The sequence below is a fragment of the Pleurodeles waltl genome, chromosome 7 (genome assembly GCF_031143425.1).
Source record: "Pleurodeles waltl isolate 20211129_DDA chromosome 7, aPleWal1.hap1.20221129, whole genome shotgun sequence".
NCBI classification, from domain to species: Eukaryota; Metazoa; Chordata; class Amphibia; order Caudata; family Salamandridae; genus Pleurodeles; species Pleurodeles waltl.
In genome coordinates this window covers 1,508,364,740-1,508,377,502 of record NC_090446.1, presented here as the reverse complement: position 1 = coordinate 1,508,377,502, position 12,763 = coordinate 1,508,364,740, and positions in this window count along the sequence as shown.

Here is a 12,763-nt window from a genome sequence, read left to right as displayed (position 1 = left end):
TACTCTAATCTTGAGAAATAATCAAATACTCATCCTCAGATCATCAGGGATGATTACATCTGGTGAAGTCATCAGATGCTCATTTTCAAGTCATTTTCAAATCATCAGGCAGAAATTTCTAAACCTTGTTGATGACTTCAGGGGGTTGATGATGTCTGATGACATGTAAATGACTTCTACAGTAGTTGGATGATCATCCAATGACTCTGGGATGGCTTCTAAAGTCATCCTGTTTGACCTGGGCGCGGGGACTTGGGGGTATGGAAAGCAAAGCTGCTCACCCTTCAATGGTAGAGGAGATGGCCAATGAGATGCAGGCATGGGGCAACTCAGATGAGAAGTGAGGGCTCTCTGAAGTGAGTTGCCTGGGTGTATCAGCCCCCCAAGACAAGCATAAAGGTCTCCCTAGATCTCCATTGATAAGCCAAGCACTGAGCACCACACCCCAGTCCACGACTTCGCAGTCTATAAACTCAGGAGCCCAGATGGACGTGTCAAACATTTTGATTACCCTGACAAAGGAAATTAGAGGAAAATGTTGATCTCGGAGCAAAACCAAGCAAAAATTAAAGAGGCATGTGAAACTATGGAGAACAAGAGAAACTTCTTGACGGAAAAAATGGGCCATATGGAGGCTCTGGTGAAGGAGCTTGATAGGCAGGTACTATCAAACAGGCAAGAGATCCAACAACTGAAATCAGTGGAGAAGATACTGTAGAATAAGTTGGAAACCCTGGAAAATAACATGAAATGGAACAACATTAGGCTGTTGAATGTCCCACAGGAGATGGAAGGGGATGATATTAAAGCCTATGTGATTTCATTAATTAGAGATTGTATCCCTGTATTAGGCCACCTTAACTTACAATGAGACATTGAAAGGGTACACCGAGACATTTTTAAAAAACCCAGCTAGAAAAAATCATAGGAAAATATTGGTCAACTTTAAATCTTACTCTATTAAAGAAAGGATTCTGTTGGAGGCTCTTAAAGTCAATAGATTTATAGAAGGGGACTTGTCTTTTCGCATTAGGTCGGATATCTCCAGGGTAACACAAGATAGGCAATGGGAACTGGGGAAATACATGCAATAACTTAGGTCCAGAGGAGCAACTGTCCAGATGCGATTTCCAGCAGCACTTAGGAATTATGTCGAAGATTAAGATGTACAATATAAGAGATCCTAATGAAGTGTGTACTTTCTTGGAACAGATGAAGGCAACGGAGTGAGCCCATGCAAATTTGTTGCCTAGGTTATTGAGAGCTCAATTGGGGGGGGGCTTCTTTTCCCCTAATGGAATAAAGGAGGGTTCCTCAGGGAGGTGGAAAGGGGGGAAGTCACTATTGAAGTTTGGATTAATGTATATTTCACAGGGTGTGAGAGCATATGGGAAAAAAACATTACAATTAGTACTCGTAAAGTCTAAATTTGAAGAACAGACCACACATAGGAAAGGCTCCAATGGTAGGGATTTCTCTTATTATAATGTCTATAAATAAAGTTGCCTGCTTGAGTGTCCTATCTTGGAACGTTAATGGCCTAAGGGTAAAGGGATGCAGGCAAAAGATTCTGCGGTTCCCAGGGGCAATAGACAAAGAGGTGATTATTTTGCAAGAGACCCATCTATTACAGGAGGAGTGGGGGGATGTACTCAAACATTTTAGATGGGTGGAACACTGTGTGAGTACTAATCAATCTGGAGTGGTTAAAGGTATAGCCATTCTACTCAAAAAATCTTTAAAGGCAACATTTGGTAACATTAGTACTGATCCTAGCGGGCGATGGCTGACCACGGAAATTAAAGTAGGCAGAAATTTGTTTATGATTGCGGGCTACTATGGTCCTAATACAGATGATCTGGTACCTTTCCAAAACTTATATAATCAATTATTAGCCTCAAAGTACTCAGTTGTGTTAGGGGGTGACTTTAATATTTTGCTGGATCCAGTCTTGGATAAATCCACTGCCAGAGATAAGGTGAATTCACCCAAAACAAGAACTTGATGGAAACAGGCAATGGAAGGCCTGGGCCTGGTAGACATTTGGCATTGGAAGGCTAGCGGTGGCTCAAGATTGACCTTTTACAATGATTTGTTTGAATTAAATAAAAAGCACTTCAAACGATCCCTTACATCTTTAAATTAAAAAGTTTCTACTTTTAAAGCACAGTTGTTAAAAATTTAGTATGTCAAAAATTAAATGAGACACATAGTTATGGCAAAAGATGAAAACCCACCATTAACAGGTCAGTATTTTTTTTCTTTTTTCAGTTTTAGATGACGTAAACTCTATCCAAAGATATTGGAGCGCTTTGCATAGCTCACAAGGTTGCACATGTAGTCCTTGCAAGGGTTTCTAGCTTGACCGCTGAGGAAGTGTCTACACAATGTGATATGTATGTGTACATGTAAAGAGCATTTTGTTTTTTGTTTAGGACCCTGGAAGGACTATTGAGCGGGGTAGGCAGTGTAAATACACTGATTCACTTAAATGAGACCCTTTGGTTGATTGTTAAATAAAACATTACTAGCTTTAATGCTGGATGACGAGCACTCACATACATACATAACACAGACACCTCATACACACACACTCTCATTCTCTTTCTCTCTTCTAGTATTAGTGATGTTAGTGAAAGTCATCATCTGACTGCCCTGTTTTAGTTCTAAAGTACCAAAATCTGCATGTTATGCCCTAGTTTTGAGGGGATAACTCATAGCAGGCAATAATTACATTTCCAATAATTTCCGATCTCAGGGTCGCTCATTTGTATCAGGCTCAATGTTTATTGCATCAAATGCTGGACCCTCAAATTTGATGCGGAGGTGTCCCTGGATGAGTGGCGAGAGAGAATAATTATTCTCTGTTGGTATGATCAAAATAAAATACAGATCCACTTTGGGTCCAGTAACAACCTGAGGCAGCCAGTGACACTGTCTGATTGCTGGCACAGGTGCATGAAGGTGCCAGTGCCAACCATCAGAGAGATTGTTCAGGGCTGGTGCAATCCCAGCATGGTGAGCATGTCTGTGTGACTCTGTGCATAAGTGAAAGTGAGAGCGTGTCTGTCATGTAGTGAGTCACAGTGAGTGATAATGAGTGACAGTAAGAGCGAGTATGGGTGAGAATGAATGTGAGTGAGGAAGGGAGAATGTTAGTGAGCGTAACTGAGTGTTACTATGTGTGAGACTGAGTGAATCACTGAGTAATACAGTCATTCAGAAGAGTGAGAATGAGTGGGACTGAGTGACACAGAGTGGGTCAGAGTAAGAACGAGTGAGACTGCATGAATTAGTGAGACCAAGTGAGACTGAGTCAAATTGAGAGAGTGTACGTAGTGCAAGCATAAGAGTGCTTGCATTAGCACCAGATTACATTACTCAAGGTTAGATTTGTGTTTTGTATTTTAAGAGGCACAGAGAGATGAAATAATGTGCTGATGTCAAGCGAACGCCGAGACTCAAACCTGTTTCCCAGCTCCAAAATCTGCCTCTCTGGGTATTAGGCCTCAGCTCCTCTCCTGAATTTTGATTTGGTATGAATCGACTTTCTTTCTGATGTGAATTGACTTGCTTGACCCTGTATCTGCACTTGCATTGCTGAAACGTGTTAGTTAAACTGTAAAACCTGTTTAATACAGCACTGAATGAATGCGAGGCAAAACCATGGACATCATTTAGGAGTCACCAGGGGTGGCAGCTGTGACTCTTGGCGTCCCCCTTGCAACCCCCAGGCACTGCATTTGCGACTCCTGGCCTTGGCGGTGGTATAATTAGTGACTGCAACATAGGCTCGTTCTATTGTACATCGGTTGGAGCTACGCTTTCCTGGTTTTCTGTCAATTTTTTTATTACAAAAATAGTGCATAATATAATCAGCCCTGCCAAGTACCACGCATTCCGGGTTAGGGTAACACAAAATAATGCTTTTCCCCACGCATATCCGCACTGGAATTCAACGCCACACAATAATGATTAGCTCTGACATGGCTTGAGGCGCTCTACTTGGTTAATGTGGCCCAGAGGAACTTGAGTTGTGTAAAAGCTGTTGAGCTCCACAGTAATACAGCCCTTCCGGGGTCGAACGCAAGTCATGGTTGCCATGGATACTAGGATGACATGCCAGTGCTGAATCCTTCCTTCACCCCATCCCTTTCTGGATGCGGTTGAAGTACTTCACAGAACTCGTAACTAAAGAGGTCGGCATTCTAGAGAGAGCAAAGTTTGAGGTTCTGCAGCATTGGCCATCTCAGCAGTGGCGTGTGGCTGCAGGATGAGGGCTTTACGTAATCACGAAAGTTTTAGAGTGTGCGAGTCAGCAACAGGTTGAGTCAAACCATCAGAACATGAAGCCTATACATTTTAGGAAGTCTGAGCTGAGACTCTGGCAGACTTCTTGAAATATGTCTCTTTTTTCCCCTAGACATGTTGAAAATCAGACAGGTTTTATTGTTTTCAAATATTGCTCCGAAGCCCTCCAGCACACACACCAGGATGGAGAATCTCGAGCCAGGTCTGGGTACAATGCACCCCTCCTTTTAATTTCACATTCTTACTATGATGTTAAATCCAAAATTTTCTAGCTTATGGGACAAGAACTTTCAATTCTATTAAGGACACAGAGGTCAGGATTATGCTATCTCTTTCTTTAATGTCAAAACACAGTAGACGATGAAAAACCTAAACTACATTTCCCATGAGGCCACAGCATCGATATCATCCCCAATCAGGGCCTACCCCTCCATATATATATAGATCATAGTCCACCAAAGTCCATCCTCTTTCTTTGCTCCCAGAGAGAAACTTCAATAAAAAATAACTCCAACCATATCTTCTTCAACTGAAGGAACAACACAACCGGTGCAGAATGTCCAACTTCAAGGTTAATTCCCTGGAGATCTCTCAGGATGTCTTCTCATCTGTAAACAGAAACATAGTGCCATAATCTCTTGATTGAGGAAACAGTATAGGGATACTTAAAAATGAATACATTATCTTACAAATAATTTCTAAGTCATTCAAATCAAGGGTGGGATAATCCTCACCTCCGTGTCCTTAATAGAATTGAAAATTCTTGTTGCTTAAGCTAGAAAATTTTGGATTCTATGTCAGGACCGGAGGCTTCTGATTATGCTTGTTTAAAGCTGATCTACGATTATAGAAGCAACATCTACAATAGGTTTATGATAAAAAAGTTTAAAGGTGGAGTCTGAAGACCAATCTGCGGCCTTCATAAATAACCTCCAATCTGGAACCCACATTACATGCTTTTAAAGCCATAGCCCCTCTAACAGAATGGGCTCCAAAGACAGAAGTGTCAGTGCCCGCTTCTTGAAGCTACCATCTAATCCATCTGTCCAGCGTTGCAGAAGAAACAGGCCCAAAGGGTTTCTGAAGAGAAATCAATAACTGTCCACTCGCATCCCTTCGAAATTCACGAGTGACATCTTCATACACCTTTAAACATTTAACTACACACAGCTTAGCATTATCTCTAAAACTAGGATAATAAATACATGTAGAATTTTATTTGGTACGTTTAGTGATTCTAAAAGCGACACCCAAAGGAGTAAATACTCTACCTGCAATATCCAGGGCCTTAACATCTGATACCCTCCTGAAGGAAATAAGACAAAGCAACATAGCTAACTTTGCTGACAATTGTTTCCTGATTAAACCCTCATTGGCTGGCCAAGCCACTAGAAATTTCAAGATAACATTACCATCCCATAAAACTGATTTTTTAGGTTGAGGGGGCGTACCAATCTAATGCCACGCAAAAGTTGACAAATCAGTGGGTGCTCCCCGATCGGTTTACCATCAACTCTGGGATGTTTTGCTGAAATGGCAGATCTGAAATTATTAATCATTCTATAAGCCAAACCTTGCGTAGCCAAATGTGACAAGAATTCTGCGATCATATGCACAGATGCCCCCCATGGGATCCACGTTCCCTTGAACACACCAATCCAACCATCGCTTCCAGGCTGAAGTGTATCTTTTATGTGTGCTAGGTGCCAAGGATTGGGATAGAAAGAATTTAGTGTTCTCCCAAATTTGACAGACTTGTTCCGATCACCCGAAATCCTCCATGCCATGGGGGATAACTGCCCCTCCAGAATGAGAGGATGTGGAAGGCCCATCGGATCTGACAAGATATCTTCCGATCTCTGAATCAGCACAGGAGCTGCGCAACAAAGGGCTAAAACCGCTGAGAACCAAGATTGAGCCTTCCAACAAGGCGTCACCAGGACCATCTCCACCTTCTGTCGATGGACCTGAGAGAGGACTCGATGGATCATCGAGTAGGGAGGGAATGCATAAGCCAGTTCCTCCGACCACATCTCAAGAAAAGCATCTGAGCTGAGAGCTTGTGGACCTGGTGTCCAGCTGTAAAACCGCAGAAGATATGCATTCAGATGTGACGCAAACAGGTCTATTGAAAAAGGACCCTACAGATGATTGAGGAAGTTAAATACCCTGAGATGTAACCTCCAGTCACGGACATCCTGAAGATATCAGGAGTTCCAATCTGCTACCACATTCACTGTGCCCGGAATATATTCCGCTATGACAGATATCTGATGGGCTAGACAAAAGCGCCAGAAATCCTTCGCAATTTCCGCTAACATCTTGGATCGTGTCCCCCCCTGTTTGTTTATGTATCTGACTGCGGAAATGTTGTCCATTTTCAGAAGAATACAACACTGAGCCTTGACAGGGGACAACGTCTTCACCCTAAAAGAGCCTGCCATTAGCTCTAGACAATTGATGTGCATTTGGAGCTCTTCCGGGGACCACCATCCCCCCCATCTCCGCCTGCCCACATCTGGCTCCCCAGCCCCATCTGCTGGCATCTGACTCTATGACTATCTCCGGAATTGATGAAGATATTGCTCTGCCATTCCAGGCATCCACATGAGTCACCCACCATTGAATTTCTGTTCAGGCTTCCTGGAACAGCATCACGTGCTCCGAATATGAAAGGCCCTTTCAAAGATGTGAGATCATCATTCTCTGAACGGCTCGATAATATAGAGGCCCCGGAAAAATGGGCTGAATAGAAGATGCTAGGAGGCCCACCAATCGGGCAAGAACCCTCAAGGAAATCGAAGGAGCAGACAACGCTCTCCTCAATTATTTCTTGATGGCAGGTCTCTTTGTCAATGGGAGTTTCAATTGAGCTGAAATCAAATCTATCTTGAATACTAAGAAATCTATCTATTGGGCCGGTACCAACTGGGATTTCTCTGCATTTATGATAAACCCCAGGTCCTGGAGCAATTGAATTGTCTAGGAGAGACGGAGAAGTACTACGCTTTCTTCCTGTGCCATGATTAGAATGTTGTCCAGATAAATGATAAGACGAACACCTTTTTCTGAAGCCATTGAACAACTGGGCACATTATTTTGGTATAACACCAGGGGGCTGAAGACAGCCCGAAGGAAAGAGCGGAGAACTCGTAACACCTTGTTTGCCAAAAGAACTGAAGGAAGCGTCGATGAGGAGCAAAAATGGGAATGGTCAGATAAGCGTCTTTGAGGTCCAACCAGACCATCCAATCCCCTTCCAACAAGAGATCCCGAAAGAGGTGAATGCCCTCCATTTTGAAATGTCAATAGACAATCCAAGAATTGAAATGTTGAAGATTGAGAACTAACCGAGAACCCCCTCCCTTCTTTTGAACCAAAAAGATTGTGCTGATGAAGCCCCTGGGATGGGGAAGAAAATGAACAATCGCCCCTTTCTGAAGCAAGGCTTTGACTTCTTGATCTATGAAAGAACTCTCTTGTTGGGGAAAAAAGGAGAGGAGGGGGAATGGAAACCTGCTCTGGATTTGAATAGAACTCTAGATGATAACCCTGAATGGTTTCTAGTACCCACACATCTTGAGTGATGCAGGACCAATCGCGTACAAACAGACCCACTCTTCCCCCCAGAACCACTTCTGTGAAGGAAGAGGAATTACCTGGTTGGGAGGAGGCTTGACTATATTGTCCTCCTCTATGAGGTCCTCTGGGATTACGACCTCTGTATCCATGACCTCTCGCCGGGTAGAAGTTGGTGTTGGCTTGGTAATTCGAGGAACCTCTGCCTCTGTAGTATGGTCTGGAAGTCTGAGGGCTGAACCGGTCCGACGTTCGACCTCCAAAACGCATCACTGCAAAAAAGGCCACTATTGAATACCTTCTTGATGGACGTCTGAGCTTTATCTAGGGCTGAGAAGGGAGCTACATATTTGGCCAAATCCTTGACAAACCTGTCTCCAAACAGGAGTCCATTAGCCGAAGGCCCTGCATCAGACGATGGCAATTCAGTCAGTTTTGGGTCTATGCGTAGCAGGAGGGATTTCCTACGTTCTTTAGAAATGGCGCAGTTGCCATTCCCAAATAGACACATGGCTCGTTGGGCCCATTCTAGTAAAAGTTCAGGATCAATAGCTTCTTGTGGTTCTTTAGCGTGAACTGCCAAGTCTAATATTTTGGTAAGAGGGCCAGAAATATCTAACAGTTTGTTTTGGCAACTTCGCCAGGCCTTGTCAATACCCTTCTTGGGGTCTTTTGCATAGTCTTTACGAAAGTTACGATGTGTGGGTTAAGTTCCAGAATCTCCGCAACCTTGCCGGATAGGGCTGAACGGGGTCATTCAGAGCGGAGGGTGTTCCTGACGTCCTTCTCACAGCTTCTTCGCAGTCTAGACTGCACATATTCCACCACTTCTTGACATGGAACCCATTCAGTGGAACGAGGATGTATGATAGAATTAGGGTCAAATTGTAAATTTTTTCTTAGAGATGCCGTCTCTGGATCTTCGGCGTGATGTGCCTTGTGTTTGCGTTTACCCTGTACTTTGTCTTGCATAGGAGACTTATCTGAGTTGGAAGAAGCCGAGTCAGAATGTTGGCTAGTTTGCCCAGAGGGGGTTGAGAGATTTTGGAACGCCCCATATTCATGATTATTTAAGACTGAGGTAAAGGTCTGGTCAAGGAGGTCATCAGATGACCGGCCAGGCTCATTAATATTGACCTTTACTGGGGTGGGGTTCTCCGAGCCTGCGCCACAGCTCCTGAATCCCAAATTGAAGATAGGTTGTGCATAAGGGTTTGACCAAAGCTTTATTAACTGAGTCCTGCAAATGGAAATCAAGAGCTTCAACAAGTCGCTCCTCCATGTGCTGATCATAATGACCAGCATCATACTCCCCATATTGATTATCATTGAATTGGGCCATATTTCTGTGCTTTTATAATTACACATGAGGTCCCAAATGCACAGAATTAAATTGAGGGGGGAAACCAAGTGCCTGTAAAATTATTTTCCCTCGAGCAAGGCTCTATTAGTATTCTTACAGCCCCTCCGGGTGTATCCTGAGCGAATGCTGGCACAATTACCCAGCCTTTTTACTGCCGGTTGGGGAATATCGCTTATCCTCGCAGGGAAAAGCTCGCTCGCACAGAGGATCTTCAGTGCGCATGAGCAAAGTCCCGCGAGTGAGGCGTATTAGAGGAAAAGCCATAATCGTTTCAGGCCTCCTCGCCAGTGAAGCTTTTTGAAAAGACGCGCACGCAAGTAAAATACACAATAATGCCCCAAGAAATAAATCACATGAAAAACGAATGAAATCGGAATACAAATAAAGTGCTTGCAGGCACTAGGCCGCGCTAGATTCAACCACGATTATAACAATGAAAATAAATTGTTATAAAGGACTTAGCTCTGTGGCTGCAGCAGCAAAGAAAGAGAACAGACTTTGGTGGACTATGACATATATATGGAAGGGTAGGCCCTGATTGGGGGTGATATCGAGGCTGTGGCCTCATGGGAAATGTAGTTTAAGTTTTTCATTGGCTGCTGTGTTTTGACAGAAAAGAAAGAGATAGCATAATCAGAAGCCTCCGGTCCTGACATAGAATTAGCTTGCGCAGGGCACTGGACCCCATGCGAGGATAAGTAATGCACTCTGTACTGTTGGGTATACTCCCCCTTGATTTAAACTATGGTGCATCATCTGCTCCAGTATATGATAAGCAGCCCCCTATCTGCAGTGCACCTCCCAATCTGTTCCATTATTGTGTGTTGCATACCTCCCTTTGGTGTGGCCAGCTCTGCATTCCATCTCTCAGCGCACCCAGTAATGTCTCAGGGCAGTTATCTCAGTTGCTTGGGTGCCCCTTGTTTATACATGTCAGTACTTTAGAAGAGGAAAGTGGAACATTTTAAATACATGATCAGGAGAATGTATTTCTCCCATTGCCTTCTGTTGAGGCCTGAATTGGGTCTTTTGGCATCTGTGGGACTTGCAAGTGTGTTGCTGCCAGATAGGATACCATAAATGCAAATATATGGTTTTTTTCCTTATCTGTCAGGAGCACGGACAAAACACTAAGAGGGTCATTACGACCATGGCGGTCTTCAGACCACCAAGGTTGCGGTGGCAGTCTGACAGCCACCAACGCGGTGGTTCAACTGTCTCAGGCTTACAGATTGTTGTAAATGTGGGGTAGTGCCAATATGCAAGGTCTGTTACGTAGGCATGCCCACCGCAATACCCATTGCAGACCCCTCCCACTCTAAGTGATGGGTGTGAATGGGCTGTATATTCAAGGCAGCATTAGGACACAAGTAGCAGCTTGACACCACCTTTTAAATGCAGAGATGGTATTGTTCCACCGGAGCATCATTAAAAGTGACAGTCTAGTGGTGCTAGGGGCTTGTACATGTGGCTGTATGTGGGGGGTGATGTGCATCGGATTTGTGGAGTGATGCATGCTGCTCAGCAGTCATCTATGCTTCCCTGTATATGTGTGTTGAGTGTGGTGTGTGTGTTGTTTGCCCCATATGTTTTGTATGTTGTATGTGTTATGTAGTGTAGGCTTGCTTACCTAGGAGTAGGCCATTGCCATACTGTCCATCCTGGTAGCGTTAGTTTATTATTGAGTGCCTGAGGATGTAGCCATCCTGCATGCTGCCAGGATATTTGACAAGGATGTTGGTGAATATCCCACTATGGTACACAATGGCCTACAAGTTTATGGAGTGTGTATGTTTCCTCTTCCTGTTGCAGAAGGAGGGACAAGTTGGACATGCGTGCAGTCCATTGCACCCAGCAAATGCGGGAATCCAGAGATCTAGTAGGATGCTTGTTTCTTCTCCTGCTGCAGTTGCTGGGTGTTGAGAAACATGATGTGGAGGGGAGTGAGGCAGATGATGGCAACCACTACCATAGGGAGGAAGACAGAAAAGGATGGTTGAGAAAAACCACACTCTCGTGCTGCAGTGCTTTGAAGTGAACCTGAGGCCAGCATGTGGAGCACACCCAGGAAATTGGTCATGGGTGGTCTGATTGTTGGACTTTCCACTCTTGCCGTGATGTCAGGAGCAATATGCTAGAGCAGGCGTACTATGGACACCCGCTTGAGACGGTAGTGTCTTATGACCTATTGTTCCCTGAGGCCAAGGATGGATGTCCATTGGTGAAATATTCAATGTCTTCTTTTTCGTTGTCTTTGTGGTTGCTGTTGTGGTGCTTGAGGGTGCTGTGGTGGTGATGGTGGCACTTGGCGGCATCGCTGTCGTCGTCTCCGGGTGACGAGCTGTAGCAGTAACAGGCCCATGTTGACCTGTTGTTTGCAGGAGTTCCTTCTGTGAGTTTTCCTTATATACTTATGGCTGTGAGTCATTTTAACATCTGGTCTGACCAGGCGTTAAACTTTTGACGCAAATCAGAATTTGCGCCATTTTTCCTCAACGATCCTAAGCGTGCGTCATCATAAATATGGCACTAGAGGGCTAGCGTATTTTTTGTCGGAAGGAACGCCTTCCTTGTATATCATTGTCGATGAACGACGCAAGGTAAAGTGCCACTCCTAGAAAATTACACAAGCCAAGGAAAAGTGGCTTTTGCGTAAAAATAAAATGGTGTAACGGTGGCACAAACTTTTCATAAATATGGGCATAAGTGTGAAGTAGTGGAAGAATGTGCAGTTGACTTTGTGAATGATGTATTAGAAACATGCAATTTCAGTATTGTCAAAGAAAAAAGGAAGAGGCCACAAAAAAGGTCTCCTTTTTGTAAAAAAAAAATCAAGCAATTTTGTGGCAGATTTAAGAGCCCCTAGCATCCAACTTGTAACACATTAGCATCATTTGTATTGTCGCTAATGTGGCCCACCGAGGCCACAATCGTTGCACCAAATTTACAAAGTGGCGCAATGCATGCATTGCCCCACTTTGTAACCCTTTGCGCTACATTATGCCTGCACCAGCGACAGTGTATGCAAAGGGGGTGTTTCCCCGTTAGGGCTCAGAGCAGGCGTTAAAAGAAGGCACACCATTGATTACAATGGGCCTCAATGGGCTTTGCAGGATTAGAGTAAATTTTTTTAATGCTAATCCTGCAAAGCTCCAAACTAGCGTAAAAAATGTTGACTCTCGTTCTAGACTCTAGTTTGACTCTAGTTCCCCTCACTACCGCCATGGTGCACCGTACCTTAGATAAGGTGCACACGTGGTAGTGTAAGGGTTGCAAGAAAAGTGTTGCAGCACCAGGTGCTGCACCACTTTTCATAAATCTGCCCCTTAGGTTTGAAGCAGTTAATGCAGCTGTTGCCAACAGGCATCATGCTAAAAGCTTGTTAAAAGACCTGGCTTTACCACTCCACTCCGCATTCCATTATCAGAGTGTCATTCTCCACTTATTAAGTGGTAGGATGGCCCATGCTGTACCAGCATCAAAGAGAGAAATCTTAGATTTCAAATCTAT